The 20,774-nt window shown below is 36.1% G+C and overlaps 1 protein-coding gene and 1 long non-coding RNA gene across 9 annotated transcripts in view; one reads left to right on the top strand and one right to left on the bottom strand.

The window, feature by feature from the left end:
• LOC126927052 (integral membrane protein DGCR2/IDD-like) overlaps positions 1 to 20,774 on the bottom strand; it is a 392,464-nt gene that overhangs the window by 151,066 nt on the left and 220,624 nt on the right. The gene's annotated exons all lie outside the window — the stretch shown is intronic.
• LOC126927093 (uncharacterized) overlaps positions 1 to 20,774 on the top strand; it is a 161,808-nt gene that overhangs the window by 71,563 nt on the left and 69,471 nt on the right. Inside the window, exon 1 of one of the 3 annotated variants that reach the window (XR_007715152.1) lies at positions 13,916 to 15,133. The exons of the other annotated variants lie outside the window; for them this stretch is intronic. This is a non-coding gene — a long non-coding RNA (uncharacterized LOC126927093). Of the gene's footprint in view, positions 1 to 13,915; positions 15,134 to 20,774 lie in introns of those variants that run through there. 3 annotated transcript variants of the gene reach the window in all.

Below are 20,774 nucleotides of genomic sequence, written 5' to 3'. Positions count from 1 at the left end.
CCTATATATACCACGGAACAAAGGATAATTTTCACCGAATTCATCCAGAGCATATTTTCTAAGTTTTACTGTATATGATTACGCCCATTATATTATATTATGTTATTACGATGTTATCTAATTAATTGTTGTCTATTTATTTTGATACTTATATTAACCATTATTTATAACATAATATACTAAATACAATTAGTATACACAATTAGTATAGGGATTAGTATAAGAAATTTTAAACAGCCTTTTTCAAAAGAACGAATCATTTACGATCCAGGGGTTTTCTGAAACTTTCGTTTCTCGTGATGAGTACTTTATGATGCAATAAAAAATTTTGTCTGAAAATTATACTCAAGATCAATTTCATGATCCATTTTCTCTAACAGATCTCCATCTTTCACAGCTATAACAAATAATTTTTTGACACTCTATACATTTAACATCGATTATAATTCTGATAATTGAAACACCGAACATTAATGTGTTTATTCACTACGCCAACACAGATAACAATTAACATTGATATATAATATATATTTGACGATATATATCTGAAAGAATAGAAATTTCATTTAATCGACTATATGACCATACTCGGTTAAGTACCAACAACGACTATCTATCAACCTTATCTTACTTCCTCAAAGATATAGAAAGACTTTAAAAATTTCAGCCATGTGATTTGGTCCTTTAAAATTTAGAAGTAATATAACGATAAAATACCATCAAAACCTTTAAATTTAACGCACGAAAACATGTCTTCTTTGCTAATGGCGTACTATAAATATAAATATTTGAATAAATATTGCGAATTTCATATTGCTAAAAGATTTATACTATTCGTTCGTAAATAATCGTCGGATCTATATTTAAGTTGAAACTGTTGCATTAGATCTCTTTTCTTACTTAAAATTATTTGGATTGGTAACTTGGATGTAACATGTAATTTGTTCTTCCTTTATAAATAGTGTACAGAAGATACCAATTCAGAGAAATGGAAGGAAAGTCTAAAAGCAAAGAAAATCTACATTAAGATAAAACGTTCGAGCCTTGCCAGGCTATATAAGATGCTAAATAATTTCAGTTTGACAATGGTCCTACATCCTACTATGCATAAATTTAATATTAATATCAGCAGGTTTCATGCCAAGTATTACATCTAACGTATAAGCACAAGCCCTGGTTTTAAATGCCTTATAGTAACACCGAAAAGATTATTCAGTTGGATGTCTGACTCAACATCAATATTTTACTTAGAAGATAATACGTCGAGAGCATGTTGGTGGATGGAATGGGAGATGAATGAAGGCCTACTTCTGTAAAATACGTAAAATGGTAGTCGGAATGAATTTTGGCGCTTGGGGACAGAAAAAGAGCTGACTGATACTGTCATACACCTGAATTTATAAAATTTTGAAAATCGATGTAACCTTTGAACTTTATCGTATTCTGTTTCATAGCACAAATTATTCTTCCCGAAATGTACGTTTAGTGTTATAATATATTTGACCAACGGTTCTCAAATACTAGTTTTGCAAAAGCAATGGTGGAATTGGAGCAATTCTTTCTTCTTTCATTCTTTGAATGACCTGGATTTTCGAGTAGTCTAGTGACGCTTGATCCGTACAATTAATCGATTTCTTTTTATTACACAAGTGCAAGAGATTCCGCGTTGGACGCCGATGTTGCGAGTTCGAATGCCTGGATGAGGTTGGCACTGAGTATTGGTCCGAATCTAATGTGGTTATCGTCGATGATTCACCTAAACTTGAAAAACATAGTGTATTGTGGACGCTGAGCTTAGTGATGGCAATTGTAATATTTTAATTTTTTTTATTCTATATTTTCGACTTCTTTTGTCGAGTAGAATCACCAATTTTCCGCCTGTACTATCAATTACCAACCAGCCTGTATGACAAAATTCTATTTTAAACTCCAAACTCGCCACGAGTGGCTATTTTGTTTACGAAATTAAACGAATTTAATAAATGAAATGGCAAGGAAGGAACTACAAGTGACCGTCAAACTATTTTTCTGCTTGAAAAGTAATTCGCAAAGTAATATAAAATAATACTACTGATTTGTGTCTCTTTCAGAATTTTTTCTTAATCTCTTGTTTTTTTCCTTTCAAATTTTTTATTTATTATTTATTCGGTGTCACGAAAACCGATTAAATATTAAATATCTTAAATATAGATTGAAATGAAAGCTTGTCAGTTCTCGTTCAGTTGTCACTTCAAAGTTGTTAGTTCAAAGGTTCTGGTACATCATAAAGCAAGGGATCAAATCTTTAACTTATTACAAATTAAATCTTTTATTGTAATTACGAAAATTATGAAAGTACCAAGGGAAACAAGTAGGGAACATGAACTGCTCAACGAACCAAAGAACGGCTCAGTGACAAAATTAATACAGTAAGGATCGCAAATATTACAACATTACACTCTTACATCACATAATAGTTCTCTATACAAAAGATATATAGCGAATCGACTTTTCACAACGATAAGAATCAACAGAACCAATTAAGACCAGGCGAAACTCTCATAAGATAAGATATAGATAGATAAGAAATAAATTTAATAGTAAACACGTAGGTGAAACACTTGCTGAAATTTGCATCACTCGACACGAGCGAACCGTTCGGAAGGAAAACGCGTTCAGCCCTCAAGGCGGTGGAATTGGGATCACTTAATTAACTCCGTTTGAATCTATCTTGAATTAATTCTCGTTTAACGACCTGTGCGTATTCAACATCATATCATTTCCGACCATATCGTTCCCAGAAGATGAAACAGCACGGTAAAACAGATGTGAATACCTATCACGAGCGAAACAGAAATGCGAAGGTCCTTTGGAACGATAATAATAAAATTGCATGCATAGGAACCATGGATGGAACATAAGGCAAAGGTGTAGATGGTATTATAAGCTTTGAAACGAGCGTATAGGACGAGAGAAATTGATCAAAAAATTGAGTTGAGCCCTTTGAAGTTAGGAACAACATACTTTGATGTTTTGTTTAAAGGAGAGATATTGAGCTGTGCAAAAATTGTATAGGTTCTCTGAAGGTAAATAAGATTTTGTTGCTGAGTAAATAAACGAGATTTCAAGTTTCTCTTGAATATTGGAAATTTAAAGGTTTTGATGGTATTTTATCGTTATATTACTTCTAAATTTTAAAGGACCAAATCACATGGCTGAAATTTTTAAAGTCTTTCTATATCTTTGAGGAAGTAAGATAAGGTTGATAGATAGTCGTTGTTGGTACTTAACCGAGTATGGTCATATAGTCGATTAAATGAAATTTCTATTCTTTCAGATATATATCGTCAAATATATATTATATATCAATGTTAATTGTTATCTGTGTTGGCGTAGTGAATAAACACATTGATGTTCGGTGTTTCAATTAACAGAATTATAATCGATGTTAAATGTATAGAGTGTCAAAAAATTATTTGTTATAGCTGTGGAAGATGGAGATCTGATAGAGAAAACGGATCATGAAATTGATCTTGAGTATAATTTTCAGACAAAATTTTTTATTGCATCATAAAGTACTCATCACGAGAAACGAAAGTTTCAGAAAACATACTTTTTGCTTCAAATAATTAAGATAAAATTTAGATACGGGGCTTTCAGCTTATGAAAGTCGAAGAGAAGATATATATTCCATTTGGTCATATTCTATTTACATTCGTAACTACTCGTTCCATTTACGTTATTAATAAAACATTTTTATCGACAAGCTACCTAACAGAAAGACCTTTTTGTCACTCTAAATTACCTCAAAAGAAAATCCCTTGTCAAACATACCATGTTTCTCGTACGAAAATCCAAAAAAGATTTTCCAAAAAGATATATTCAGTGAACCATGATTCGTGACTGGTGAGCTTGAAAAGAGATGAAGCGTTGAAGCGTCAAAGTTGATATTCCACCAAGCTCTCGACCCTTCTATCTCAATAATCCTGATCAAAATTCGAATGAACTACCCAACGAAACGATCACCGTTTTCTATAGAATCTCTTTAAGCATTCTTCATTAAGGAATCGTCAGATTTTACCCCATTACGTTCTTCCATCACAATCTTCGTAATGATGAATAAAAAAATAAAAGCTTTTAAAACCCGACAGCGCTGTCATTTTCTAAAAACGTCGTCTTTATACTCCTGATGGCCACGAGCACATCCGACTACCAAATATAAAATGCATTGTGAGTGTGTCATCAGCATAATTTTCGTGAAAAGAGCAATTATTCTTGATAACTATAATTTGTAACATAGATTAAAATCGCTGATTTGATCCCTCTGATATTGTTGTCTTATGAGAGTTTCGCCTGGTCTTAATTGGTTCTGTTGATTCTTATCGTTGTGAAAAGTCGATTCGCTATATATCTTTTGTACAGAGAACTATTATGTGATGTAAGAGTGTAATGTTGTAATATTTGTGATCCTTACTTTATTAATTTTGTCACTGAGCCGTTCTTTGGTTCGTTGAGCAGTTCATGTTCCCTACTTGTTTCCCTTGGTACTTTCATAAGTTTCGCAATTACAATAAAAGATTTAATTTGTAATATGTTAAAGATTTGATCCCTTGCTTTATGATGTACGAGAACCTTTGAACTAACAACTTTGAAGTGACAACTGAACGAGAACTGACAAGCTTTCATTTCAATCTATATTTAAGATATTTAATATTTAATCGGTTTTCGTGACACCGAATAAATAATAAATAATAAATTTGAAGGGAAAAAGCACCGAATAAATAATAAATAATAAATTTGAAGGGAAAAAACAAGAGATTAAGAAAAAATTCTGAAAAATTCTGACACAAATCAGTAGTATTATTTTATATTACTTTGCGAATTACTTTTCAAGCATAAAAATAGTTTGACGGTCACTTGTAGTTCCTTCCTTGCCATTTCATTTATTAAATTCGTTTAATTTCGTAAACAAAATAGCCACTCGTGGCGAGTTTGGTGTTTAAAATAGAATTTTGTCATACAGGCTGGTTGGTAATTGATAGTACAAGCGGAAAATTGATGATTCTACTCGAAAAAAGAAGTCGAAAATATAGAATAAAAGAAATTAAAATATTACAATTGCCATCACTAAGCTCAGCGTCCACAATACACTATGTTTTTCAAGTTTAGGTGAACCATCGACGATAACCACATCAGATCCGGACCAATACTCAGTGCCAACCTCATCCAGGCATTCGAACTCGCAACATCGGCGTCCAACGCGGAATCTCTTGCACTTGTGTAATAAAAAGAAATCGATTAATTGTACGGATCAAGCGTCACTAGACTACTCGAAAATCCAGGTCATTCAAAGAATAAAAGAAGAAAGAATTGCTCCAATTCCACCATTGCTTTAGCAAAACTAGTATTTGAGAACCATTGGTCAAATATATTATAACACTAAACGTACATTTCGGGAACAATAATTTGTGCTATGAAACAGAATACGATAAAGTTCAAAGGTTACATCGATTTTCAAAATTTTATAAATTCAGGTGTATGACAGTATCAGTCAGCTTTTTTTCTGTCCCCAAGCGCCAAAATTCATTCCGACTACCATTTTACGTATTTTACAGAAGTAAGCCTTCATTCATCTCCCATTCCACCCACCAACATGCTCTCGACCTATTATCTTCTAAGTAAAATATTGATGTTGAGTCAGACATCCAACTGAATAATCTTTTCGGTGTTACTATAAGGCATTTAAAACCAGGGCTTGTGCTTATACGTTACATGTAATACATGGCATGAAACCTGCTTATATTAATATTAAATTTATGCATAGTATGATGTTGGACCATTGTCAAAATGAAATTACTTAACATCCTATATAGCCTGGCAAGGCTCGAACGTTTTATCTTCCTGTAGATTTTCTTTGCTTTTAGACTTTCCTTCCATTTCTTTGAATTGGTATCTTCTGTACACTATTTATAAAGGAAGAATAAATTACAAGTTACATCCAAATTACCAATCCAAATAATTTTAAGTAAGAAAAGAGATCTAATGCAGCAGTTTCAACTTAAATATAGATCCGACGATTATTTACGAACAAATAGTATAAATCTTTTAGCAATATGAAATTCGCAATATTTATTCAAATATTTATATTTATAGTACGCCATTAGCAAAGAAGATATGTTTGCGTGCGTTATCGATTTTACGCTTTTGCCATGCAAACATGGAAATTGCGATTCAAAATTGAATTTGCACTGGAAACGGTTGACGTTACGACATCAATAACATATTTCAAAAACACTGATGATATCATACGGAATCAGAGAGATTCTATGAGAAGTTAAACGCATAATCATCCTATTGTAAATAACAGGAACAGAAAGTACACAAGGAATAATACAGAATCATCCTATCATCCTATCCTACTATACAAGATTGCTTTGATTCGAGCTCAAACATAGGGAAATCTGAAAGAATTTTTCGCAGAATTTCCTTCCCCTTTGAATTGGCTTTTATACAAAACGACATTAACTTTTCAGGGAAATACCTATAGAGTGTGACGATCTATGATTTTAAATAGAGGGGTATATCTGAAAAGAGGTGGATGTAAACCGTAGCATATAAAACGTAGATCAAATCTTTATTCAAGGATTTTTTCTCTTCGCAGAGAATCAGGTTTTCAAGAACGATCGAATATGTATGCACTTGATTTACATGTGAAGTTGTCATTAAAAATATTGTTGCGTTTAAAAAGATAAATATTGATTTAAATTTAATGAAATTGTTAGTCCAATTGTTTTAAGCTTAAAGATATGTAGGTGTCACATTTATATATTGAAAACCTGGGAGCGGCATTAATTAACAAACCTAGACACGCGCACACGTACTTTAAAACCATGCTTGAAAATCGATATTCCCTGAAACAATGCATCGTTCTGCGCTTCCAATTTATTTTCGCACGAAGAATCAGTCCATTCATCGTTGCCGTCACCATCGCTACTGTAATCTATATTACTCGAATAAATTCTATATCTTGATTGGAAAATCGCATATTTTAACGAACTTTCTGTGTTTTTTTTTATGATTTTAATTGGCAATTTCCGAAATTGAACTATAGCTTGAGAATAAACCGATAATATTTGAGGGTATATATACATACATCATGTTTTTGATGGGTTTTGTAGTAAAATAATTGTAGAAAAAGCAAACTTTTTAAGAACAAATTACCATATTCGAGTAATAAATTATAGAAAATTACCAATGTAATTTAAAACTTAAAAAGAAGAATCTATTACATGTAATAAAGAGAAGGACTTGTTCACGAACGGTAATTCAACAAATACAGTCGTTGCAGAAACATAGTTTTACAAGGGAGAAGAATCTCTCTAGGAACTCGACGATGTCACGTCAAGCGAAAATTCAATAAAGTGATTACTAACCGTATTACCAGCGGCAATCGTGTTGCGGCAATTCGTAAATAAGTTAGTCGTCTATTTGGAGAAACGTCGCTGGCAATATCGTCACATTTTAATTACGTCAGCGCTATCAATTGGTCTTGGAAGAAAGTTTTCCATTATGTACTTTTGCCCACGGCGTCGTTCCAACAAATGAATCCGAGTTTTGAATCGCTTTCTCTTATATCACGAATTTGTAACGGTGTTTCTTCAAACTATAAACGATTGTAATGAATGTCTTTGCGTACAAAGACCGATACCTGGTTTGACTAGAAGCTTTAGCTAATTAGTGCCCCAGTTAATTTGGATGTTCACTACCACGCCACTTCCCCCCCCCCCCAAAGTGGCTTGGTGTCCTCCACGTAAGAAAAAAGAAAAAGGAAAAAAAGAAAAAGAGAAAGGAAAAAAAAAGAAAAAGGGAAAAAAAAGAAAAAAAAGAAAGGAAAAAAAAGAAAAAGAAAAAGGGAAAGAAAAGAAAAAAAGAAAGGAAAAAAAAGAAATAGAAAAAGGGAAAAAAAGAAAAAGAGAAAGAAAAAGAAAAAGAAAAAAAAGTTAATTTGGATGTTATAAAATGTAATATAACCAAGAACTTATCTTCTGCTTGGTAGTCGCATAAGAGAAGACCGAGCCATTGAATCGCTCAAATAGATTAGCTGATTCGCTTAACGTATTTTTACTTCCGATGACGTAAACAAGAGCAGAAAGTACACAAGTAATAATACAGAAATGTCAAATGTACAGAGGAATAGATTTCGTTAAATCATTAGAACGTAACATCTCCTTATAATTCTATTTGTGTATAGCAAAATAGCTTGTGTGCTTTCATGAAATATAATTGATATTTAGAAGCTCTCATGTAGGTAGATATATAACTCGTGTTAATTAGTAATTTAACAATACATCATAACAACATATCATTTTCGTTTCTTCGTTTATCTCGTTATGCGCGTAAACGAATGTGTAAATAAAGACATATAATCAACGATAACATGTAGTGGCAAGCATGATAATTATCGACAAAGGAGAATATTGGTGAAATGATTGTGGGTGATTTCACTCGGTGTATCGGTAAATAAACTTTGATAGACATTGCCGGTGGATTCGCTGTCGGTGAAATCGTGTCGATGAAATAATTGTCAGTGATTTAAAGATAACCCAATTTATTGATCTCCCCTTCATAGAGTTGTACGTCTCTCTATAATACATACTCTACCTGGAAGGGCTGAAACATTTAGCTTAGTCACACTAAACTGGATTGGACTGCAAGTAAGAAGATTGAAATGCAAAATTCACGTGTGAGCGCAACGGTTTAGATGGAAAGTTCGATAAGGCGATTATGTATATTAACCCGAAAGAAAGCTCATGGCTTTGCAACGCGTTACACGCAACACGGAATTTCCCTCGCTGAAATAATCCTATTACAACGATACGATTTTCCTTAACAGATCTCGCAATGTAATTCTCCCTCTACAACTTTTTATTAGGTTTGAAACACGAGAGTTTCGAAGCTCTGCAAAGTCTCGCGAATCTAGATGTCGAGTTTCAACGTATTTTCGCTTCTTATTTTATAGCTGTTAATAGTTATTATCTCACTCTGCACGTACATCAAACGAGTACTTATGTAAATCCAAAGGAAACGGAAACAACCGAGAATAATTGAGGATAATTCGAATACGTACCGATTAGTAAAGTGTTTGGCAAAGAAAAAAAAAAGGAAAATTGTATCGGAGAAATAGGGGAAAAACGGTGGCGTACATCAAGCAATCTTTATGGCTGTAATACATTTATTATTCATTTATGTTCATTTTCTATCGCGTCACAGACCTTGAAATAACTGGCAGAACGAGCATATAAATCTTGTATCGCTCGACCTGACTTCTCCCGATGGAAAAATATTCACCAGCTTGGGATCGTGCATCGCTAATTACTCCGTTCTACTTTTCGAACGCGTTTCCATCCATACAGAAAAGCAAGAAGGCAAACTCTATCGCACAGTCATGAAGAGATGCAAAAGCAAGAAACCAACCAACGACATGCCGATCGACATGGTGAAAGCATGGTGAAAGTCCTATAGAGGCTATTCACCATGGGACACGGATCCTCCCATTATGAGGGCCGCGAAGAGGCAGAGACCGAAGAAGAAGAAGACATCAGCTTCAGCGTCGTCATCGGCGAAGGCGATGTCGACGATGGCGCCGGAAGAATGAACACCAAGATGGCTGCAGGAGTCGATGGAAGACTCCTGGACTGCTGGAAGCAGGAGCTGGAAGCAAGCTGGAAACAGACTGCTGGAAGACGGCCAGAGTAATACTGCTAAGGTAGCCGGGAAAGGATCCCAGTCTCCCTAACGCGTATCGGCCGATAAGCATACTCCCAGCCATGAGCAAGATCTGGGAAAAATGCTTTAAGAAGATCATCGAGAGATGCATCGGAACGGACCCGTTCCATCGGAGGCAGTATGGGTTCAGAAAGAAGAATTAGCTTAGCGAATACCGATAAGAACAGGAAGAAGCAGAAACGGGCACAACGAACGGCCCTGTGCATAACAACGACGGCATACTGTACCGTCTCCCACGCGACACTTTGCGTGTTGACCGGGAATCTCCCGATCTACATATAGATAAAGATGCTCGGAGAGACTTACGAGTGGAACAAGATCCATAAGACCAGGATCGGCGCGGATGACGGCAACGAGCTGAAGGAGGAACTGGAGGCGCAAGGAAATTAATACCGAGTGCCCTGCTATTTACCAAAAAGAAGATGGACATCGATCATCACACCATGCAGCTGTTAACCGGGCATGGGAGTGTGGCGGCACTCGACACTAACTAGTGTCGGACGACGGCAGCGACATCTACAGCTCCCAGTGACAATTACAGAGGACCAGGCCCAACTACTACAACTATCACGCACGTCCAATAAATATATCACGCACACACGGCCACCTCTACATTGGTGACCCCGACGTGATCGACAGCAAAACTGAGGTCTGACCGTGATAGCATTACTGAGAACTTCCATCATCGCGAATCTAGACCTGTGGCAAGCTGGACCCTACCGCTACGACGAACACGGAACGGCCCTTCCTTCAACAAAAACTCGACCCCTCACCGCCGACTCACGCATGCAGGTGACTGGGTACGAAACGATGACCGACCAAGCCAGGAGTGATGTGGCCGTCGCAAAAGTTCATGGGCATTACCACTAGCACGTCATACTAAAAAATGGAACAGAGGCCTACGACCGTACGCGGAACGCCCGCACCGTACTGACAGGTATCCACCGCCACATTGAAGACTTCGAGCAACATCCGCACGAATTGGACAACAATTGGACAATTGGACGGTTTATTACACTAAGATTCTAACGCTATCACTGGTAAGGGGTACTGTGGCGGCACTCGACAAGCCAAATACCACCACTCGGCACTAACTAGTGTCGGACGACGGCAGCGACATCTACAGCCCCCAGTGACAATTACAGCGGACCAGGCCCAACTACTACAACTATCACGCACGTCCAATAAATATATAACGAACACACGGCCACCTCTACAGGAGTTTTGGGGTCTATAGGAAGAGGATTGGCAAGAGCAGCGACAGCAACTGTCTCGACTGTGAAGACCCTAACGACGATGCAGAGCACGCCCTCTTCACGTGCCCGAAGTGAACGTACAGAAGGATTGAGCTGGAGAACGCTCTTGGCGAGAACATAGACGTGGACAATCTGATCGCCACGGTGACCGCCAAGAACGAGAGCTGAGATAAATTCAGGTAATTTCGCAAGACCGTCATGCCTCACAGGAGGGTGACAGCGAAGGCCTTGAAGGAAGCAAGGAGGAGAACGAGAGCAACAACAACTACGCGGAGCAGTGAAGGCAGAGATACAAGACAACAAAGAACCACAGAAGGAGATCAGCCCAGTATTCTGAACTAGCTGAGAAGATGACGAGAGCAATACAGAATATACAGAATAACTGCCTGAAGAAGAAGATACAACGGGGCATGAAAGGACAACCCTGATGACTGCCGACAGGTTTTACCGAGGTTGTCTGTCCTCGAAGCAAAGGAAAAAGGAGGAGGGGTTTTTAGTGGGTATGGCAACAACATCCGCCCGAGTCCCACATAACCCAGTGATGCGGATCACTGGGTATGCGTAACAGCATTTTCCCCTCCTCACGCAAAAAAAAAAAAAAAAAAAAAAAAAATAAACTATCACACTCTATCAATTTTAAGTTGATAATTTCGTTATTATATAATTTTTCTTAGTCTAAACTGAATCCAGGAAGAAGAACTTTCATCCAATTACATACTTCATTAATTCATGAATTATATTCGTTACCGTACGTACAAAAAGAAAGTTGACTGATATAAAAATTCAAAGGATAGAATTTCTAAGCTCGCGATTGGAAACAGATTCAGTTCAATGGTTTAATTTGCCATTTAATTGAATTCTCTGGCAATTTCAGCGAACTGTGGGCTTTAAAAGTGTCCCGCATTCAAACGCAAGACTTCTCCTCCACCTTTCCCTTTCTTTCAATTCCAACCTCAAGTAATTGACCAATTAATTCGACGATATATTTACATGCTTGCAAGGGATTCAAACAACTTCGTTGCGTTAAATTCGCAATTATAACCAACAGGAATGTCTCAATCAATGTGCAGCTCGAAACAAATAAAAGATAATTAACTTTTCAATATAACGATTGATATGTTTGATGAAGAAAAATCTATGAATTTTTAAAAACGTCTCCTAGTACATTTAGCATTTTTATAATAAAAACTTAGAACATACACGCACACATATACTATTCCATGAAATGATTTGCACAGCAATGAGTCTAATCCTATCATATTATAAAGGGATGAACGAACTTTTCCTAATAAATATAACTTTATACAAAATCTTGTTTAAAAATATTAGTTTTTTATTCTCATTAAATTAATTTAATATCAGAATATATAATTTTAGTCGTTATCAAAATTTTATGTCAAATGCGTTCATAGATACATATATAAATAAATGTATCCTATGTATCCTATGTATTTATTGCAACTGAAATCTTAACTTAAATATTTATTAACAATATTCTGACGAATATGCAATGAAAGATAAAAACAACTTTATTTTTCTTATAGAATGTCTCATGCTTCTTACTCATTTTATGTTTCTCGTTGTCAGTGCGTAACTACTTATCAGCCGCAGGAATGCTAAGTTTTACTACTGAGAAACGAAGAGACATATAGATGCAAATATACGCTATCTCGCGTGAAAAAACATCAGATACATTAACCAGAAGGAATATCCGATACATATAAAATTCATAGCGTAGTTATTTATACATACGGAATATTTATTTCTGTATGAAATATTCTTTCTTCTGAATTCTTATTATAAATGTATGTCCATTTCCTACCTTAAAATGTCTCTCCTTTGAAAAACTCCATTTAAATATAACGATCAACAAAATATTACCAATAAAAATATTAAAACGAGATGCTGAAAGAACCTTTTAATGAAGTACAAATGATTATTTCAACTTTAATTCTGTTAAATTTGAATTGAATCATTTATAAACCGAACAGGTGTATAAAATTTTATTGCGTAAAAATCGTGAAGCTGAAAATTAGGAACGAATAACGAATGGGTAACCTAGTTTCATTAAAAGGTACGTGTACGCCGATCCGCGTAACAACTTCGACACTCCAATTATTATAAAGCATGTATCCTTCAGAGATTTTTTGCGCGAACGCAAGATACCTTTTACACGTGCAACTGAATAAGTGGAACGTGATTTTCAATATTTCTTCTTGTAGAACTTGTAACAACGTAACTGTTTCACGAATATTTTCCCTGACAGTTTTACAACGATGCGTAGAAATCTCCTTTTCTAATTAATAATTTCAGCATTTCTCTGAACAGTTTCGTTGCGATTAAAAAATATACAAAGCTTACGACGTGGTTGTTTAAAAATATTTATATGGAACAAGATTTCGAATTTGTCACATCAATCGCGATCTCAGCAGGTGTAAATTAATTCGTTCTAATGAACGAATAAATTAAGCGGCTCGTGACAAAAATTATCCCTGTCCATGTTTGTCTTTCTAAAACTAATTCAAGGCGAGTTAAATGAATCGCTGTGTACCCTATTCGCGCAGCATGTGTTTTAACGACCAGCATGCAAGCGTTAACGGTGTACTTATTAATTAACGGTAACTTATTAATTAATTAAATTCGTGTATATCAAGTTTCCTATCATTTAATACTTTCGTGTAACTACAGAGATTTGATACTATGAAATGAAATATAAAACTTGGTAAAAAAACGCGCTTCGTTAGGAAATGAGGGTGATGATGCAAATATTTTTTGTAGCCATTATATAGAATTTCGATGGTATAATTAATCAGTATCAACTTACCAGCCCCTGACGGGACGAAAGTGACGAAAATAATTTGCAAACAGATGAAGATTGCAAGTATTTTCGAGTCCTTCATGGTTGTAAAAAATCAGGTAATGTTGTCACTGTAGAATATGGGAAAATCAGGCGTTTCAATATCAGTTGTGCGGGCACTGGAGTGCGTAGACCAGATATATCTGCGACAAAAATCGGAATACATTTGTTTTCGCATGATTGGATCAATTTTGTGTAGGACTAAGCTGATTGAACCTAACACGGGATAATTGTCCACCTTACGACCATAACAAGCCCGCTTGATTCCCTGTAAGTGCTTGAAATTGATGCTTGTATTCTTTCCAGATTAACAAGCTTTGCCCCCCCCCTCCCTCTCTATTTCCTTAGATCGAGTTAGACTGCCACAACATATTATCTTTCTTCTTTTCTTTTCTTTCGATCTTTTAAAGCCTTAAATCGCTGGTTATTACAGTGTATACATTCAATTACCCTGTAAGTCGTAAGTACATGTTTTACGTTATTTTTCATTTTCCAGCTAAATTCCACAAAAACAAGAAATATACTTCCAACGTGTTTTCACATGTCTCTAGCAAAGATCTCAAAAACAAGTTGCGGCGCAATTTAAAACGACAAATAGCACCGTGTGTCTCGTTGTGGCAACGCACGTGTAACGTAAATCACATCAGAGACCAGGACACACACACACACACCGCGGGCAGGATGGTGTCCCGGTTGGCATACTTCGAACCCGATGGACCGATGAGGGAAACACATGGCGACCTTGGCGACAATGTATATTGCCGGAGTACCTGAGGATTCATTTATGGACTAACGGTCCTTCCACCAAATGTTCTAGAAGCGTAGCAACGGTCACGTACGCCTACAGGGTAGTGGGGATAATGAGGGAACAGATGTCACCGAAAGTAAAAAGATTGTAAGAGACTCAGTCTCGTACGGTCACGGCTAGAGCTCAGAAGTGTCTTATAAGTGTATAAACGAAGGAAAAATAAAGTTTTCTTCTTTCTTTTAAATTTCCTTTTATTTTACGTGACACACGCTTCGTCAGCTTTTTAAAAGCGCTCTCTGTCTGCTTTTTTCTTTCTTCACCGCCTATTCGTTTTTTCTTAACGTGTGAAACCGTTTTTACGAGGACGGGAGCACAGAAATGACGTACTGGCAATTCTGTTTCGTGATGACACAAGCAGCCCGGTTTCAGTGAATTAAACCTGGCCCCAAGCTTCCAATTATCTCTCCCTTCCTTTCCTTTATTTTTCCCTTCTATATCGAGTTTGAGGTTTTCTAAATTTCCATTACAATCAACTGTGGCTTTTCTCTATTTTATATGTTAGCCGATGATTCATGGCAAAAGCGTCGGCTGTAAAAATATTTGGAGTTGCAACAGCAACAAGTGTGCTTTCTCAAACAGAAAATATTGGAAGCGTACTCGTTGGCAAAACAGTTCACGGATAGTTCGTCCTCTGCTTGTTATTTGTTTCAATACCGTTAGCAAATAAATTCATGAAACATAGTGTGTTTCAACCGTTCGCAGAGAGACGCGATCGCTAGATAACGCGTCAACGAGAGTCGTAAATTCTCGTTACGATTAAACAATCGATGCCACGAACTGATTAATCCCCTATTTCTATTACGAGAATAGAGGTGGTTAGGTTTGAGTGTATACGAACAACTATACTGGGTTGGTTGATAAAAGTTTAATAAAAATAACGAAACAACAAGTTCAGTCAAAGATCAACAATTATAAACGAAAAAGATAACAGTCAAGGTTTGTTTAGCGGTTTGCTTATAACGAGACCTATCGCACAAGCAACAGCTTGAGACAGACGTTATGTGTTAGATTCGATTCAATGTGTAACGTTCGACGCGTCACAAGGAACTGATCGACTTTAGATGATTTCTTTGTCTCATCTTTAAGACGACCCCCACTATACTTAGGTCACGCCACCGTTCGCGCCTATGATCACGTATGTCTATTCTTGCGTGGAAAACGTAACGGACAAAATTCGACGTTTCGAGAACTCGCTGCTTGGCGATAGCTATGCGCTCGTCGATACATTGTATATGATCCTGGGGTCAGATAAGACGATCCGACTGCGACATTATAGGGCCGCGAGCGACGGTTAGAAAATACAGCCCGTGGTAAGCCTCGTGGCGTAACATTGAGGTTATTATTTCTAATGTATTTTTCCAGTGTTCTGCCTCGAGGTGTAAGGTTTCTTGACCCTCATAGCATGTGCTTTGAGTTGTAGTCTCCCGCTGCGATGTACTTGTCCCCTAGGTCCTGGAAGTATTCTTCCCACATTTGTGATGTTATTTTGTGTCGCGGAGGCACATATACTGCTGACAACTGGAAGTAGTTGCTACTAGTTTGAACTGTAACGGTGGTTGCTTGTAAATATCCTTTGTTAACTTGGTTGTGTAGATAATGTTTGATATCGTTTCTGACTATCACTGCTGTCCCTCCGTGAGCTTTTCCTGAGGGGTGTTTGGTATCATATATGGTGTAGTATGGTATTTTCAAGTAGCTTTTTGTAGTGAAGTGTGTTTCTGAGACAAGTAGTATGTCTATATTGTTACTGTATATGAATGTTTTAATTTCGAGGGCCCGTTGTTGTAGGCCGTTTGAGTTCCAGGCTGCTATTTTTAGAGTGTCCGTTTTTTATTTTTTGCTTAGCACGTTTGTAATTAGTTGTAGCATGACTGTGATTTGTTGGGTTTGCTGTCTGAGTACTGCGTTTTGTTCGCTTATCATTCTGGATTACGATGTTATCTAATTAATTGTTGTCTATTTATTTTGATACTTATATTAACCATTATTTATAACATAATATACTAAATACAATTAGTATACACAATTAGTATAAGGATTAGTACAAGAAATTTTAAACAGCTTTTTTCAAAAGAACGAATCATTTACGATCCAGGGGTTTTCTGAAACTTTCGTTTCTCGTGATAAGTACTTTATGATGCAATAAAAAATTTTCTCTGAAAATTATACTCAAGATCAATTTCATGATCCATTTTCTCTAACAGATCTCCATCTTCCACAGCTACAACAAATAATTTTTTGACACTCTATACATTTAACATCGATTATAATTCTGATAATTGAAACACCGAACATCAATGTGTTTATTCACTACGCCAACACAGATAACAATTAACATTGATATATAATATATGTCGGAGATGAAAGAACACCGGAACCCCTCCTTGGATTCGCGGGAATACCGTAACGTTGCAACTTAGATTAAACAAATGCCGCTCCGATTATTCGAGATTTATGATCATGAGCTTGTGCTCGAGGCGACAATCAATCGCCGAAAGTAGCCGCGGTCAAAGGGATGAACGTTTTATCTAACAAAGGCGCAGAGTAACTCTATACCTCTCCTTAAAAGAAATAGTCGTAGCGACACGTGGCAGTAAATACTTCAATAGTTTCTATCCCGCGGCCCGTCACACGCAGATTGTGTCCTCCGGGTAAGATGATCGCCGGATGTCGGCATGCCTTTGTAGTGTATGTTTAGCTAACGTGAGAACCCGTTATAGATCTTAAGATTTAGTCAAGCGAAGTCCTTCAAATAGACTTTGTTGCAACTACGGGAAGATAGGAGAAACCTACCTTCCACGAACGATGCCCCCCGTCAACAACCACCCCTCAAGGGCGGTCAGCATCTCTTTCAAAACGCCGATATGGAAATCGACAAATTAGCAACAGCGCTAATTTCCCTCTCCTTTGGAACGAAAGCTTTCGTTGACGAATCCGGGGATCTCATGTCCTTAGACACACCCATTATAGTTTTCCTCGACGGCATCATCGAGACGGAGATTCTTTCTTTCGCACGATCTGATCGACGAGTGACAGTACCACCTTACAACCAGTGAATACCTCACATCTAGTTAACAAAGAGTTAGACTTGAACTGTGCGAGAACATACGTTTATCATCCCGTGACCGCGGATTCGTTTCGAACCTAAGATCATTATCACTAGTGCTACGAGTGCCTAATCTTGTTGATAAGCCTGTGCTAGTAAACTCTTTATTGTATCACGGCAATGGCTAATTGTAATGAGAATTCATCAAACGCCCCTCTCCATAATCCTGACCCTAATCCGACATATATATTCGACGATATATATCTGAAAGAATAGAAATTTCATTTAATCGACTATATGACCATACTCGGTTAAGTACCAACAACGACTATCTATCAACCTTATCTTACTTCCTCAAAGATATAGAAAGACTTTAAAAATATCAGCCATGTGATTTGGTCCTTTAAAATTTGGAAGTAATATAACGATAAAATACCATCAAAACCTTTAAATTTCCAATATTCAAGAGAAACTTGAAATCTCGTTTATTTACTCAGCAACAAAATCTTATTTACCTTCAGAGAACCTATACAATTTTTGCACAGCTCAATATCTCTCCTTTAAACAAAACATCAAAGTATGTTGTTCCTAACTTCAAAGGGCTCAACTCAATTTTATGATCAATTTCTCTCGTCCTATACGCTCGTTTCAAAGCTTATAATACCATCTACACCTTTGCCTTGTGTTCCATCCATGGTTCCTATGCATGCAATTTTATTATTATCGTTCCAAAGGATCTTCGCATTTCTGTTTCGCTCGTGATAGGTATTCACATCTGTTTTACCGTGCTGTTTCATCTTCTGGGAACGATATGGTCGGAAATGATATGATGTTGAATACGCACAGGTCGTTAAACGAGAATTAATTCAAGATAGATTCAAACGGAGTTAATTAAGTGATCCCAATTCCACAGCCTTGGGGGCTGAACGCGTTTTCCTTCCGAACGGTTCGTTCGTGTCGAGTGATGCAAATTTCAGCAAGTGTTTCACCTACGTGTTTACTATTAAATTTATTTCTTATCTATCTATATCTTATTTTATGAGAGTTTCGCCTGGTCTTAATTGGTTCTGTTGATTGTTATCATTGTGAAAAGTCGATTCGCTATATATCTTTTGTATAGAGAAATATTATGTGATGTAAGAGTGTAATGTTGTAATATTTGTGATCCTTACTTTATTAATTTTGTCACTGAGCCGTTCTTTGGTTCGTTGAGCAGTTCATGTTCCCTACTTGTTTCGCTTGGTACTTTCATAATTTTCGTAATTACAATAAAAGGTTTAATTTGTAATAAGTTAAAGATTTGGTCCCTTGCTTTATGATATACGAGAACCTTTGAACTAACAACTTTGAAGTGACAATTGAACGAGAACTGACAAGCTTTCATTTCAATCTATATTTAAGATATTTAATATTTAATCGGTTCTCGTGACACCGAATAAATAATAAATAATAAATTTGAAGGGAAAAAAACAAGAGATTAAGAAAAAATTCTGAAAGAGACACAAATCAGTAGTATTATTTTATATTACTTTGCGAATTACTTTTCAAGCATAAAAATAGTTTGACGGTCACTTGTAGTTCCTCCCTTGCCATTTCATTTATTAAATTCGTTTAATTTCGTAAACAAAATAGCCAATCGTGGCGAATTTGGTGTTTAAAATAGAATTTTGTCATACAGGCTGGTTGGTAATTGATAGTACAAGCGGAAAATTGGTGATTCTACTCGAAAAAAGAAGTCGAAAATATAGAATAAACATTTTTCGTCTGAGACTTTATTTTCGAGAAAATCGACTTTGAATTTTTGATCGGTATGCGTGCAACGCGTGCAACATATTGGAACGGTTTATCAACATAACGTCAATCGAAACACAATCTACAATAAAATCCGTTATAACGAAACGTGATAAAGTGCACGCGTACCGAGCGAAAATTCAAAGTCGATTTTCTCGAAAACAAAGCCTCAAATGAAAAATTTGTATATTTTCGACTTCTTTTTTTTACCAGTTACCAACCACCCTGTATATCCAACAGCTCACTTTTTCTTTGTAAATATTATTAATAATTTTATCAATTTTTTATATTTCCATCCTTCATACAAGTGACAATGAATCATAAAATTTTCATAGAAATCACAAAGATTAGGGGATAAGTATACCACTATATTTTCATATATGTATATGTATGTATATTCCCAAATTACATGATAGAATATGAATAATATTGAACAAAATATAATCAAGTATACAGTACCATGGAAATACAACAGATTACAATTTTCTACCTGTCACCGATTCATCGTCATCTCCTTTCATTCTTTTGACATATATAAAAACAAATTAACCCGTCTGAAATAATCATACCTCGCTCTTTGAATACAAAAATCTATTCAAATGAAATAAAGGGGAAGAAAATAAGAATAAATATAATTACTCAGGTATAATCTTCTCGAGGTATAATTATTCAGTTACAAATGATTCTTCGTTAACACACTACATTGTACACCACTTCTTTTCCCGGTGGCTGAAGCTAATCGTCGACGTTTATAAGGTACGAATTTTGTCAACGGCGCCATCGGAATCTTTATTGAGAAATTAAAATATTACAATTGCCATCACTAAGCTCAGCGTCCACAATACACTATGTTTTTCAAGTTTAGGTGAACCATCGACGATAACCACATCAGATCCGGACCAATACTCAGTGCCAACCTCATCCAGGCATTCGAACTCGCAACATCGGCGTCCAACGCGGAATCTCTTGCACTTGTGTAATAAAAAGAAATCGATTAATTGTACGGATCAAGCGTCACTAGACTACTCGAAAATCCAGGTCATTCAAAGAATAAAAGAAGAAAGAATTGCTCCAATTCCACCATTGCTTTAGCAAAACTAGTATTTGAGAACCATTGGTCAAATATATTATAACACTAAACGTACATTTCGGGAACAATAATTTGTGCTACGAAACAGAATACGATAAACTTCAAAGGTTACATCGATTTTCAAAATTTTATAAATTCAGGTGTATGACAGTATCAGTCAG

This window comes from Bombus affinis, unplaced genomic scaffold, assembly GCF_024516045.1.
Source record: "Bombus affinis isolate iyBomAffi1 unplaced genomic scaffold, iyBomAffi1.2 ctg00000070.1, whole genome shotgun sequence".
Classification (NCBI taxonomy): Eukaryota; Metazoa; Arthropoda; class Insecta; order Hymenoptera; family Apidae; genus Bombus; species Bombus affinis.
Note: the sequence above shows the minus strand (reverse complement) of the source record. Positions and strands in the feature narration are given on the sequence as shown.